The following is a 12860-nucleotide window of genomic DNA, read 5'->3' as shown; positions in this document are numbered from 1 at the left end:
CTTGCGGACCCATGGAAGCTTCCTCATCCCCTCCTTCAGGCCCCGTCTCTCCCTCGGCATCTTTGTGTGAAGCACCTGGGGAAGTGGCACTGCTCGGCTGTACTGCTGCTAGAACTCCACCTGGGCTCCACCAGGCTCCAGCCCCCCGCCCTGTGCACCTCTCTGACCCTGAGGCACCTCAACTGGTAGGAGCGGCATCACCTTCCCTCCCAGGACTTGTGACACTTAAGGGAGACACCAAAAAGACAAGCGTTTGGCTCCCTGGCTGGCAGAGAGCAGGTGCTCAATTGTCATAAGTGTCCGTATCAGTGAGGCTTCTCCAGACAAACAGAATCCATAGGGTGTGTGTGTGTATATACACACACATACATATGTACACGCATACAAAAATATACAGCTGTGTATATATGCAGTATGCATACAGACATATACACATATAGTATATGCAATACACACATACATATATACACACATATATAAAATGCATCGTTTGTATATATACAGTATGTATACACACATACAATACACATATACACTATACATACACACATATAAAATGCATAGTTTGTATATATACAGTATGTACACATGCATATAGCATATGCAATAGACACACCTAGGTACATATATATCATACATATATACACACATACAAAGATATTTAGATGTGTATATAAACAGTATACATACATATATAATATATGCAATACACATGCATACATATAGACACATATATACACCTACATATAAAAGCATGTAGCATAAAAATATATATGTACTGTACATATAAATTCATCATATATATACATATATATCATATATATAAGATATATACACATACATATACACAATGTATACACACACATACACACCTATATGTAAATATGCGCATGTACATACACATATAAATATATATGCAAGTGTGTCTATATATAGTATATACATATATACATATAATACCTATGCAACATATACACATACAGGTATACAACATATATACACACCTATATATAAATATACACTGTATACATACATACGTACAGCGTACATCTACTGTATATATACACACACCCATATATCAATATATGGGTGTGTGTATATATACAGCATGTTCACATTTATAATATGTATACTATATATATACACATACATACATGTATACAATATATACACACAAATATATAGGCTTGTATGTATACTGTATATAGTACTTACACATATAATACAAACGCACGCACATATAAACATGTGTATACATATATATAATATGTATACACACATATACAAATTAATAGGCTTGTATATATTCAGTATTTTTACATATATAGTTTTGTTTTAAGGAGTTGACTCATGTGACTGTGAGGCAGGCAAGTCCGGGCAGGACTCTGGGCTGGAGACACAGGGAAGAGCTGATGTCCCAAGGCCACTGGAGGAACAGTTCCCTCTTTCTAGGGAACCTCATTTTTCTCTCCAGTCCTTCAACTGATGGACGAGGCCCACCCACGCCGCGGCACTGACAGTCTCCTTTACGCAAAGTGGACCAATTTCAGTGTTAATCTCTTCTGAAAAATACCTTCCTGGCCACATCTGGAATAATGTTTGTGGTTGCCGGGGCCCCACGCAGTGTGCACATGAGATTAACCATCCCCGTGTCGATGATGACACTTTATTTTCTCCCTTGAACATTGTCCCTACTATTCCAATTAAAATGGCAGTGCCATGAGGGCAGGGCATTTCCTTTTTTGCCAGTACTGAGCGTCCGCGGTCTGGTGCCTAGCATAGGCTAAATACACGGCATTTTTGTGAACAGAAGCCGGGATTTCAGCTGTCATATTTAATGAGGAATTATAGTCTTCTTATTGGGGGGAGGGGGGGGGTGTCACGGTACGTCAAGGGCGGGAGTCGAACCCGCCACCCCAGGCCCCGAGGGGTCTCCTCGGGTCCCCACTTCGGGCCGGTGGGTGTGGCTGGGGGCAGCCGAAGACGTGCGTGCGTGCGTGCGTGCGTGAGAGCGGGCGTGTCCACAGGGTGGGCCGCGCGCGCCGCGAGTGGTTCGGCCCGGTCCCCGGCTCATTGTGCTCGCCTCACGCAGGCCCGAGTTCGCAGCAGCGCTGGAGGCCTGGGGCCTGTGACCACAAAGAGGGAGCCGGGGGCCGGACGGGAGCGCGGCGGCGGCGGCTGAGGCCCAGGCCAGGCCCCCTCCCCTCACTGCCCGCCTGCCTGTTTGCCCCGCCCCCGCCGGCAGCGCCGCGCCCCTCCCCCAACCGCCAGACTAGCACGGTGCGGGGGCGGCGCGCGAAGACATGGGGGAGAAGCTGGAGCTGAGGCTGGAATCGCTCGTGGGGGCCGAGCCCGCCGTCTGCCCGTGGCCGCTGCCGGTCTACGTAAGTGCCACCGGTCCCCTCCTTCCGGACCCCCGCCCCTCTTCCCCCACGGCGCGCGCTGAGCCCACCGAGAAACGGAGCGACTCGAGTCGCCAGACCTTCTTTGGAGCCCCCCTTCCCGCCCCGCCGTGGTTCTCCGCGGCCTTTTCCAGCCCCCGCGCGCAGGGTGCGCAGAGGGGAGCCGGCGCCGGCCGGGGGCGCAGACTCGGCCGCGGGGACCCCGGGCTTCTGAGGGGCGCCCGAGCCGGTCTGCGGTTGGCTCTGCAGGGCTGGGGACCCCGGTCTCCCCGGGCCTGGACTGCCGGCGGGCTTGCCCTTCTGTACTTTAGGATTTGACATGTAGGGTTTCTTTTGCCTGGTAGTTTATTCTTAGCGCTTTCAACGTGCTTAGGTTTGTTTTTTTTTTTTTTTTTTTTTTTTGAGGGCACCCTTTCCTCCCTCTCTCCAGTTTTTTGTGTTTCTGTTTTGTTTTGTTTTAGTTAGGCATTTTGTCCCTCTGATCTTGAGTGGGTGGGCTGGCAGGACACTTGGAGAGGAGGCGTGCTGTCCCCTGATCTTGAGTGGCCTTTGGAAAATGACACGCCAAAGGGAAATTTACACACAAGTCCGGTGATTCCAGAAATGCAGGGTGTCCGGCCAGGTGGGCGCCCGGCCCCTCGTCCCCTGTGGCTGCGTGGTGCGCGTGTACCTTGTCTCCGGGTTTACGCTTGGGCCCCGCAGCCCACCTTCCGGAGGGAAAGCGCAGCGGGCGGCTTGGGCCGGCGCCTTTGGGGCGCCCTTTCGTGCGCTCAGCTTGCGGGGGACCGGCCTCCAGGCGACCCGGCGGGGAAGCCCGCGCGACCCGCGCGTGTGTGTCAGTTTTGTGGAAAGTGTGTCGCGGCCGGGGTCGGGACGCTGGGACCGCCTGGAGCCGATGTTGACTCCGAGCCCCGGTTCTCCGCAGTTATCTGAGGTCCGAGGGTTTCCAGCCCTCCACTGCGCACTGGCGCTTTCTATTTTTGCCCTTCCTGTGCCTGGAGGCGCGGCTGAGCCTGGGCTCTGGCTTTTCCGGTTGGGTAACTCCAGGCGGCCCGGGTGGGCGGCCTGAGCAGCAGTGGGCCGGGCGGGGAGACATGCCAGGGGAGGGAAACTGAAAGTGGGGAGAACCTTCAGAACTCCAGCTGATCCACTTGCCTCGCCTCCCCGCCCCTCTTACTGCACTTGTCATGCCGGGGCTGGCTGGCCGGCACATTTTTCAAAATGTAATAACTTGTGTGTCCTTAGTAGCCGTGAAGCATAGTTCACTTGTAGTGCACGGTTGTAGGAGTTTTGATCGCCATCAGGCGGCAGAGCAATCCTGTCATCCCATTTGCTGCCCTTTGGCGCCAGGGTGCCTCTAGCCTCTTGGCCACTAATCTCTCCGTCCCGAAGGTTTTGGCTTTTCCAGAAAGTCAGATAAACGGAACAACAGCATGTAGCTTTTTGATTCTGGCTGCTTTGGCTCAGCAAAACCTATGCGAGATTCCTCCCGGGTTTGTTTTTTTTGCTGTTGTTTTAAATATTTATTTAGGTAGTTATTTACTTGGTTGTGCTGGGTCTTGTTGCGGCACATGGGATCTTCATTGCCGCGTGCAGTATGTTTTAGTTGCGGCGTGGGGGATCTAGTTCCCTGAGCAGGGATGGACCCCGGGCCCCTTGCATTGGGAGTGTGGAGTCTTAGCCACTGGACCACCAGGGAAGTCCGTCATCCCTGTTGTTGCGGGTATGAGAAGCCACTCCTTTTTCTGGCTGTGTTGTATTCCATTTTCCGTTTGTTCATTCGCGTGCGGGTGGCAGGACTTGTGGGATGTTTCCAGTTTTGAGGGGATCAGGAATAAAGCTGCTGTAAACATCCCAGGGCAGGTTTCCATGTGAACTTGGGTTTTTACCTCACTTGAGAAAATACTCAGGAGTGGGACTGGGGTCTGTGCTAAGTGTATGTTTAACACCCCTTCTGCATCTTAGAAATTGGTATTTTTGAATATTGGAAGAGTTTAGAAATCCACTGTGACCCAGCACCCAGGCACTTGAAACGAAGTTGAAAGTTCATCTGGAGATGGTCACGTTGTCGCCGTCACTGTCTTTTCTTCGAGGCAGAGCAAGGCCACAGATGTGTAACCCTTGTAAGGAAGGCCTCGTGTGTCCAGGCCGTGGCAGGACCTGGCTTTCTAGTGGTGGGCGGTTCTGCAGTGGAGAGCGTCTTTCCCTTGCTGGCCAGACCTCGCTTGGCAGGGTGCGGGGTGTGCTGCCTGCCTGGCCGGGCGCTCTTTCTGCCGGTCAGCAGCCGTTCCTGGTGTGTCTGTCCTACTACCAGGCAGGCGGTCAGGGGCCCTAGTGACGTGCTCAGCGAGCCGCAGCCTTCCTAAAGCTTTGCGGGTAATGTCTGCTACCCTCCCATTTCCCTGCTGAGGAATTTTGCTTTCTCATGGGAAGTGAGGGGCCAGTACTTTATAAGAGTTCATATTTTGTGATGACTCGATGCTGAATACATTAAGAAAATGGGCTCCTTCCAGAAGCTTAACTTCTCAGAAGGTCAGATTTCGCATGTGACTGCACGTTTGAAATGAGTGAGCTTGTTTGTTCATGGATTCATTCATTCTGCAAGCACCTCCTGGATATTTACAGTGAGTGTTCCAGGGGGCGCAGAGGACAGTAGACAGTATTCTTTTTTTTTTTTGATTTTTGAATTTTATTTTATTTTTTTATACAGCATGTTCTTATTAGTCATCAATTTTATACACATCAGTGTATACACGTCAATCCGAGTCGCCCAGTTCAGCACACCACCATCCCCACCCCCCACGGCTTTCCTCCCTTGGTGTCCATATGTTTGTTCTCTACATCCGTGTCTCAACTTCTGCCCTGCAAACTGGTTCATCTGTTTGAGACAGCTTTGTACTTCCCGCTTCCAGGGGCTCTTGTGTGGGCGCTGCGAAGCGGGGTTTTAGATGGTGCAAGGTGGAGGGTGGGCACTAGAACCGGTGCCCAGTGTCCGGGTGTGCGTGCGCTAGATGGGGCGTGCGGCCTAGGACTCCTGCCGGCTCGGTGACCCCGGCCGAGTGCTCTAAGGCTTCTAGGTCTCAGTGTTCTCATCTGTAGCATGGGCTGAACAGGACTCACTCTCTCTGGAGGTTACAAGGTCGAACTGTGTTAATGCTTGTAGACCCTACAATGTAGAAGACTTAGGACAGTTTGGAGCATCGTTAATTGTTCCACAGATATTACCTGGTCTGTTGAACGACTTTGCCTGGTACACGCCAAAGCGATTAGGAAATTGGTATATCCCAGCTTTATTTCCTTTCCATTAAAACAGGGCTCAGGAAAAAAAAATCTGTTTTTCAGTAGTCGTATCATATAGTGGAAAGAGCACTGGTGTGAAGGCAGCTTAGGGTTTGAATTCCAGGGCTTATGCTGTCTGTGGCCTGGGCAGGTTACTTTTGAACTGCAATCCCCACACTTGTAAAATGACATTAATAACCACTCTTTCTGTGGGTTCTTAGAATTAATTAAGCAGGTTATGTGTGTAAAGTATCCTGGTACTTGAATGAGTTGTCAGAACCAAGGGCTGCTGGAGACGATGCTTCTGCCCTAGGTAATCTTCCCTTCTACTGGGCGGCAGGTAAACACAAGCACAGTAGTCAGTGCTCTGGAAGAAGTGAGTTCTGGTGCTATAGAGCACAGAATCTCTTTTTTCTTTAATTTAATTTTTATTTTCTGTTGGAGGATAGTTGATGTACAATATTGTGTTAGTTTCAGGTGTACAGTAAAGTGATTCCGTTATACATGTATCCATTCCTTTTCAGATTCTTTTCCCGCACAGTTTGTTCCAGGCTATGGAGTAGAGTTCCCTGTGCTGTGCAGTAGGTCCTTGTTGATGATCTATTTGATATAGAGTCGTGTGTCTATGTTAACGCCAAAGTCCTAATGTATCCCTCCCCCCCACCTTTCCCCTTTGCAGAGCACAGAATCTTGGAAGGGAAAGTTCAGGGTAGGCTTCTTGGAGGAGGTGCCATCCTTTCTAAGGATATGTAGAAGCTCCTGGGGTGGCAGGAGGGAGCAGTGTGTGTCAAAGTTTGAGAAATATAAGAAAATATGGCAAAACTAAGGTATAGGACTGGAACTCAGGGTTTGGGAAAGAAATGAGAGTTGATACTGGAAACTTAGTGGGGCCCAAGAGAACGGGGCCTTGTTTGTCCTGTCAGAAGTTTAGATGTTTATCCTGAAGGCTGTGGGAAATCCTGAAGGCTGTGGGAAACCCTGAAGAACAGTGAGATGGACTTCTGGTTTAGAGACTTACTCGGACCTCCATGTGCAAGGCACTTGATTGGGTGCAGGGTGAATTGTAATCTAAGGTTCCCACTTAAGTTATAAAAGGTTGGACTGGATTTTGCAGATCTGAGAGAGAATGGGTGGGGCCTGGTGACCAGTTAGAAAAGGGAGGGCAGCAAGCGTGGGTGACAGTTTACAGCTGCATCTTTTTGAGAGATACAGAGCACAGTAGGAAGGTATTGGGGGTGGGAAGAGGATCTTACTTCATCTTCAGTGCTTTAGAGGGGCCTGGTAGACAGGTCTGGGCCCAAGGTTCAGATCTGTGCTTTTGCGGAGGAGAGGTGTTTGAAGGCATGGGAGAGACTTAGGTTACCCACAAGAAGATCCAAAGAATCATAGGTCTGAGGGCTTTTTAAGTGGGTATACTGAGGAAGTTTATAAGCTGAAAGAAAGCAGCCAGCAGAGAAGGGGTGTGAGGATCTAGGAGAGGAAATGATTGTTCATTTGTTTTCAAAAAGCTGAATACTTATCGTGTGCCTGGCCCTTTTCTAGGATCTGGGGTTCTCACCATGTGTTACCTCTTCTGCAAGGACAGTTCAACTCATCCCCTGGTGAAGAGAAGTCAGATTATTCTTTGCATCCCATTCAGGTGTAGGAACTGTTCTGTACCTCTGAAGGGACTTTACTTAACCAGAGTAATAAGTTAGAAATCATAAGAAATTAGAGCTGGAAGGGACCTTAAAAGCCACTGTACTTAATTTTGCCTAATATTTTACATTGAATGTAAGAAAAATTTATTGTAGAGCCCATTCTCTTCAGAATTCCTTCACTGAACTTTCTTTATGACTTTCATCCAGTGGGTCTAGCTTGTAAATTTTGGCCTCCTCCTAAATTTGCTTCTTCATCCACATTACATTTTGCCCCGACTATGGCAGAAACTCCTGGGTGGTTTCGCGGCCCCTGGTCTCAGTTCCTCTAAGTTCATCTGCCTACTCGGGTTGAGTGATCTTCTAACATGACAAGATATGCCTAAAATAATGCTGCTAATGGCTTGCCCACACAGAGTTAGTGCATACTAGCCGCCCAGCGTGTGCTCTGCACAGAGGCCTGTAATCTGAACTGTGCTTTGCCAAGCCTCCTGGGGCTCTTTGGCCCTGAGGAAGGGGAGCTTTTTGTGATCACTCCCTTTATCTAGTCGGTCCTTCAGCTGCGGGGCGCCTTTTTCTAATCAGCGGAGGCACCCTTACTCAGCCAGTGGTAGCCCCAGGCCTCATCACCTGTGGGATACAAGCCATGCTCTCTCCCAGGCTTGCTTGGGCCAACATCTCTATTTTTATTTCTGTCTCTTCTCACACTTGGACCGCTGGTCTTTAGTCATCCCCACCTGCAGTATTTACAGTGCCCAGCAGGTGTCAGGCTTGAGTGTCTTTGCACAGGTGCTCCCTGTGCAGTTAATGCACCTCCTACTCCAACTCTGCATAGCCTCATCTTTCCAGACTGTACTTCAGGGTTATCATGAAGCCGTCACTTAGATACAACTTTTGGCCCCCATAGGCGCTTCTGTGCTTTATCTCATGTGATTGAAATTTTGAGTTTATAGATCTTCCTCCTTAATGAGGCTTTAAGGACAGGAGTCATTTCTAATCCTTAGCACAGAGCAGATGCTTTTTAACGGTGATAAAATGTATGGTTTAAATGACTCATTTTACAGTAATTTTGCTTTAGCTTCCGATAGAAATAAAGTTTCTAGATGTTGTGTTCCTGCAATAAGAAATAAAGATGTGACCTTCCAGTTGTGTAAAGCCCATCAATGCTGTGTAAGTGCATCGGGTGCGCTAAGGAACGTGGAGCCAAGTGGGCTAGTTGTGAGAGAGAGAGACTGAACTATGTTAACAAAGGTAAGCCTTCATTGTGTCCTGCCAACATTTGATAGTTGCTTTTGGGCAAACTAAAGCAATAAAATTTTAAACTGTTCCTCCCCATTAAAGGGATTGAATATTTGGCCACTTTGGTGCACCTGTGTCTTGTGAATTGTCCAATTGGAGATGGAGGTTTAGAAAGTGAGTTTCAGTCTTGTTTAAGTCTCTTCCCATCAGACTGGTCTCGTGATTTCCTACACACCATGTTACTTCCTGTCTACCTTTCCTTGGTGGTGTTCATGCCTGGATTGTCTCCTGTACCTGCTCAAACCTTGGTCCATTCTCATTTGTACCATGGAAGTTTGTCATGCCGGATACTGTCAGAACTAATTTTACTTAAGTTTGTGTTAAGGTGCAAAGCACACGTTTTGTATATTATCTGTTTTTTGTGTTTGTTTATATTTTTATGGTTTCTCTTCAAGAAATATTATGAGTAGGGAAATAACAAGACGCAAAGAGAAAAAAGTCATCATTCTCTTTTAAGTTGTTAGAACATCTACCTGCAATCATAATGCACCGTGGTATGTGTTAAAATAGGAAATATGTGTCATGTCCCGTAGGAGCAGGAAAGTCAGTGGTGTTAGTGAGGGTGTGTCATGGAAGTAATCACTAAGCAGGTGACTGCTGGTTGGGGTCCTGAAACATTAGTGTGTGTTCCCTGTGTCCAGTAGTGGTCTGGAGAGGTCAGGAAGCGTGCCTTTCAATTTGAGGGAACAGAGGGTTTGAGGTCCTCTCTGTTCTATTGCTCTAGTATAGTATACTGCATAGCAGCTCATAAAATACTGTGTTTATAGTTGATATTTAAATCGCTGATTGATCATCAAGATTGGGATGTATCATTGGAAATGAAAATAGGAAGAGTCTTATGCTTTTTAGGTTTTTCCTTTTTTTCCGATGTCTCAGAAGGCTCTTTGATGGGGGACTTTTTATTCTCCCATACAATTCCATGAATACTTATACCCTGGCACTTATTTTAATGGCATTTTCAATTTATAAATGTCTCTGAAACACATACTGTAAACTATTTGAGGGTAATGACCATGGCCGTTGATGGCACATCTTAAATGTGCATCGTGTTAATGTTTGAGTGTCAAGTGGTCTACCATCAGTGCTTCCTTCTTTCACCCAGTTTTCTTCCTCATTTCCTTCTCCAAGTTTGTCTCATTTTTCTACTCTCCCTTTTGCTTCTCTATTCTTGCTTTCTCTTTCCCATTGCATGTGTCATTCTTCTTCTTCTTCTTCTTCTCCTTCTGACTTCATTATTATGGCCAACCAAAACCTTTTCCAGGATTGTCTCTATCTTCCTTTCCTCTTCATTGCCATCCACAAACTCTTAGAGAATATTCTTGCTTGACTCCCTTACTTCCTAGCATACCCATGTACTTCCTGATCACTTTAGAACATTGAAAAGGGTTGGAATTTTTAAAAATAGGTAATTATAATCAGTCTTCTTTCACCTCTGGCATAAGACTCTTCTTCCTCAATCTGACCATTCTTAAATCTAGAAGTACTCCAGCTCATTGGTCTCCCTTACCCCCATGTTTAGGCCAAAGAACTTGTGAAACCTTAGCCCTGTTTAATACTTGAATTTATCAAAACATAAGAGGGCTAATTCTGCCTAAGGGCACCAAAGAAGAATAAAGATGCCACAAATAAATGTTTAGTCCAGATTTATAATGGACTCTTAAGTGCCTAGTTGAGTGCTAACCGTTAACTCACTTGAACACCAGGGAGGTCATGACACAAACTAACATGTTAATTGTAAAGACACTTCACTTCACCATTCCTCAATGTAGCTGATAAACTGCATCCAGTTAGCTTAAATAACATGAATGATGAATTTCCCTGTGTATATAAATTGGGAGTTTCTAAAGTTTTCTTTTTCCCTTTGTACAACTACTGACTGGCACCTCGCTTGGTCAGTGCAATAGGAAATGATGACTAAGAAACACATTGTCGGGGCTTCCCTGGTGGCGCAGTGGTTGGGAGTCTGCCTGCTAATGCAGGGGACACGGGTTCGAGCCCTGGTCTGGGGGGATCCCACATGCCGCGGAGCAGCTGGGCCTAGTGAGCCATGGCCGCTGAGCCTGTGCATCCGGAGCCTGTGCTCCACAACGAGAGAGGCCGCGGCAGTGAGAGGCCCGCGCGCTGCGATGAAGAGTGGCCCCCGCTTGCCGCAGCTAGAGAAAGCCCTCGCACAGAAATGAAGACCCAACACAGCCAAAAATAAATAAATTAATTAATAAAAGAAACACATTGTCTCAATATCAGTGGACATAATGTCCTAGTAGTCTATAAAAATCTCAAAATTCTTAATCTAAAAGGTAGGTCTGCCAATCTTATATCCTTTTCCTTTGTTAATATAAGTATCCAATCTATGAAGGTCTCAGTTTCCTTACTTAGAATAGGAGGTGGATAGATTTGCTAATATCTAGGGACGTTTCCAATTTTAATATTCCCTAGTTATAAGGGCTGAGCCAAATACAATGGCTCCCTTAATCATTAACCTCGCTCATGATGAAAGTTATCAGCAAGTTCTACTTGTAAGAGATCAAACATTCATATCCATGTATATTGTAGCACATTGACTTTTACAGAACTCCAAGTAACACAACGTAGTTACATTCATAGACTTAAGGTCACTGTGGTATACTTTACAATTTTTCTTTTCCCTAGGAAGGAAATGTAGATCCCTAGGAAGGGATTTCTTTCTCTGCCTTTCAGTAATGTAAGCCTTTTATTATCTCTTGGATCCTAAAAATGGGTAGGGTTTTGGCAGGTGGAGCTTAGGACAGACATTCCAGGTGACAGGGACAACAGGAGAAAGGGCAGAAGGAAGAATGGATTTTCAGAAAGACTTGATATCTTACACGATGAGAGCAGCGTTTCACAATCTCTGTCCTGCAGAACACTGGTTTTAGATGATGTTAATGTAGTTACAAGACAGAAGCATTTGGGAAGAACTGTACTCTACATCCCGACATGAAATTCAAGTTTCACTTTGTTTCATTACATACTCTGAAAAGTTTTGGAGGAAGGAATTGATTTATTTTTGTTTAATTCAGTCTTACTCACAGTTACTTGACAAACCTATATTCAGCTGATGGGACTGTATTTTGTGAAAGGCCAATCGGAGAAATGGTGAGATGGAGCTTAGGATATTTCTTTGTTGGGACAGGCATGTGATTATTCTTCTTATAATTCTTTACTGTTTGTCGTAACAATTGTTACTTTGCAGGAGTCAGTTTTTTTTTTTTACATCTTTATTGGAGTATAATTGCTTTACAGTGTTGTGTTAGTTTCTGCTGTGTAACAAAGTGAATCAGCTATATGCATACATATATCCCCAGGATTCAGTTTTAAGCCCTCTGTTTTTATCTGAGTTATTGGGACTCTTAGAAAGCTCAACAATCCTGGAGTCTTCATCTCTGATGTAGTTTCCAGAAGCTCCTGGCACTTACCACTATTTCCTCTTGATTCTTTTCCTCCGACTTCAGACTTCTTACGATTATGAGCTGATGGTTTTCTCAGCCTCTAGTGTCAAAACCAGCTACCTCACTCATCTTCATTGTCTCAGTTACAAGGTGCAATATTTCCCATGTTTATATGTGTCAAAATAGAAGTCAGGGATTGATACATAGCATATGCGTAATAAAAATTGTATTTCTTTTTTTTCTTTGTTCGAAGGTATCCAAACACTGGCCAAGTTCTTAAATTGAAAGTAGAGTGATCTAACTTATTCAGCTCATCCAACCATCAATATTGAATATTTGTCTTTTTTCTTACACATATTTCTTGTATTCCAATTGTGACATTCTAGAGCACAGTGAGTACATTTATAACTTATTACTGCATTACTACCTTGGCTATTCCTTGACCAAAATTTACTTCACACAACTGACAGCCTAATTAACCTACTAGAGTTTTTTTTAATGTACGCATATATTAAAAAAACTCTAGTAGGTTAACTGCATTGCTAATAACTGAGTTTTTACATCTCTATGCACCCATGTATCCAACACCAGATCAAGATATTATAAAATATTTCTAACACCCTACACGGTTCTCTGTTACTTCTTTCTGTTCCATACTCTCCCAGGGCAACACCTAAGCTGACCTCTATCACCATATATGACATACGTGGAAACACACAGTGTGTATTCTTTGGTATCTGGCCTCTGGTTACATATCATTATATCAGTAGTTTATTCTTTTATTGTGTTTTCCTGATTTTTTTAAACCTAGACATTCATACAGTGTCAAAGTACCA

General features: G+C 45.7%; 1 protein-coding gene across 1 annotated transcript in view; it reads left to right on the top strand.

Moving 5' to 3' along the window:
- Positions 1–2342: 2342 nt before the first annotated feature.
- The window catches only part of LOC309807691 (uncharacterized protein), a 165018-nt gene continuing 154500 nt past the window's right edge, over positions 2343–12860 (top strand). Inside the window, exons 1-2 of the mRNA XM_082627546.1 lie at positions 2343–2384; positions 6206–6262. The gene's annotated coding sequence lies outside the window, so the exon portion shown is untranslated. The remainder of the gene's footprint in view (positions 2385–6205; positions 6263–12860) is intronic.

Source organism: Mesoplodon mirus, assembly GCF_964341445.2.
Source record: "Mesoplodon mirus genome assembly, chromosome: 7".
Lineage (NCBI taxonomy): Eukaryota > Metazoa > Chordata > Mammalia > Artiodactyla > Ziphiidae > Mesoplodon > Mesoplodon mirus.
Note: the sequence above shows the minus strand (reverse complement) of the source record. Positions and strands in the feature narration are given on the sequence as shown.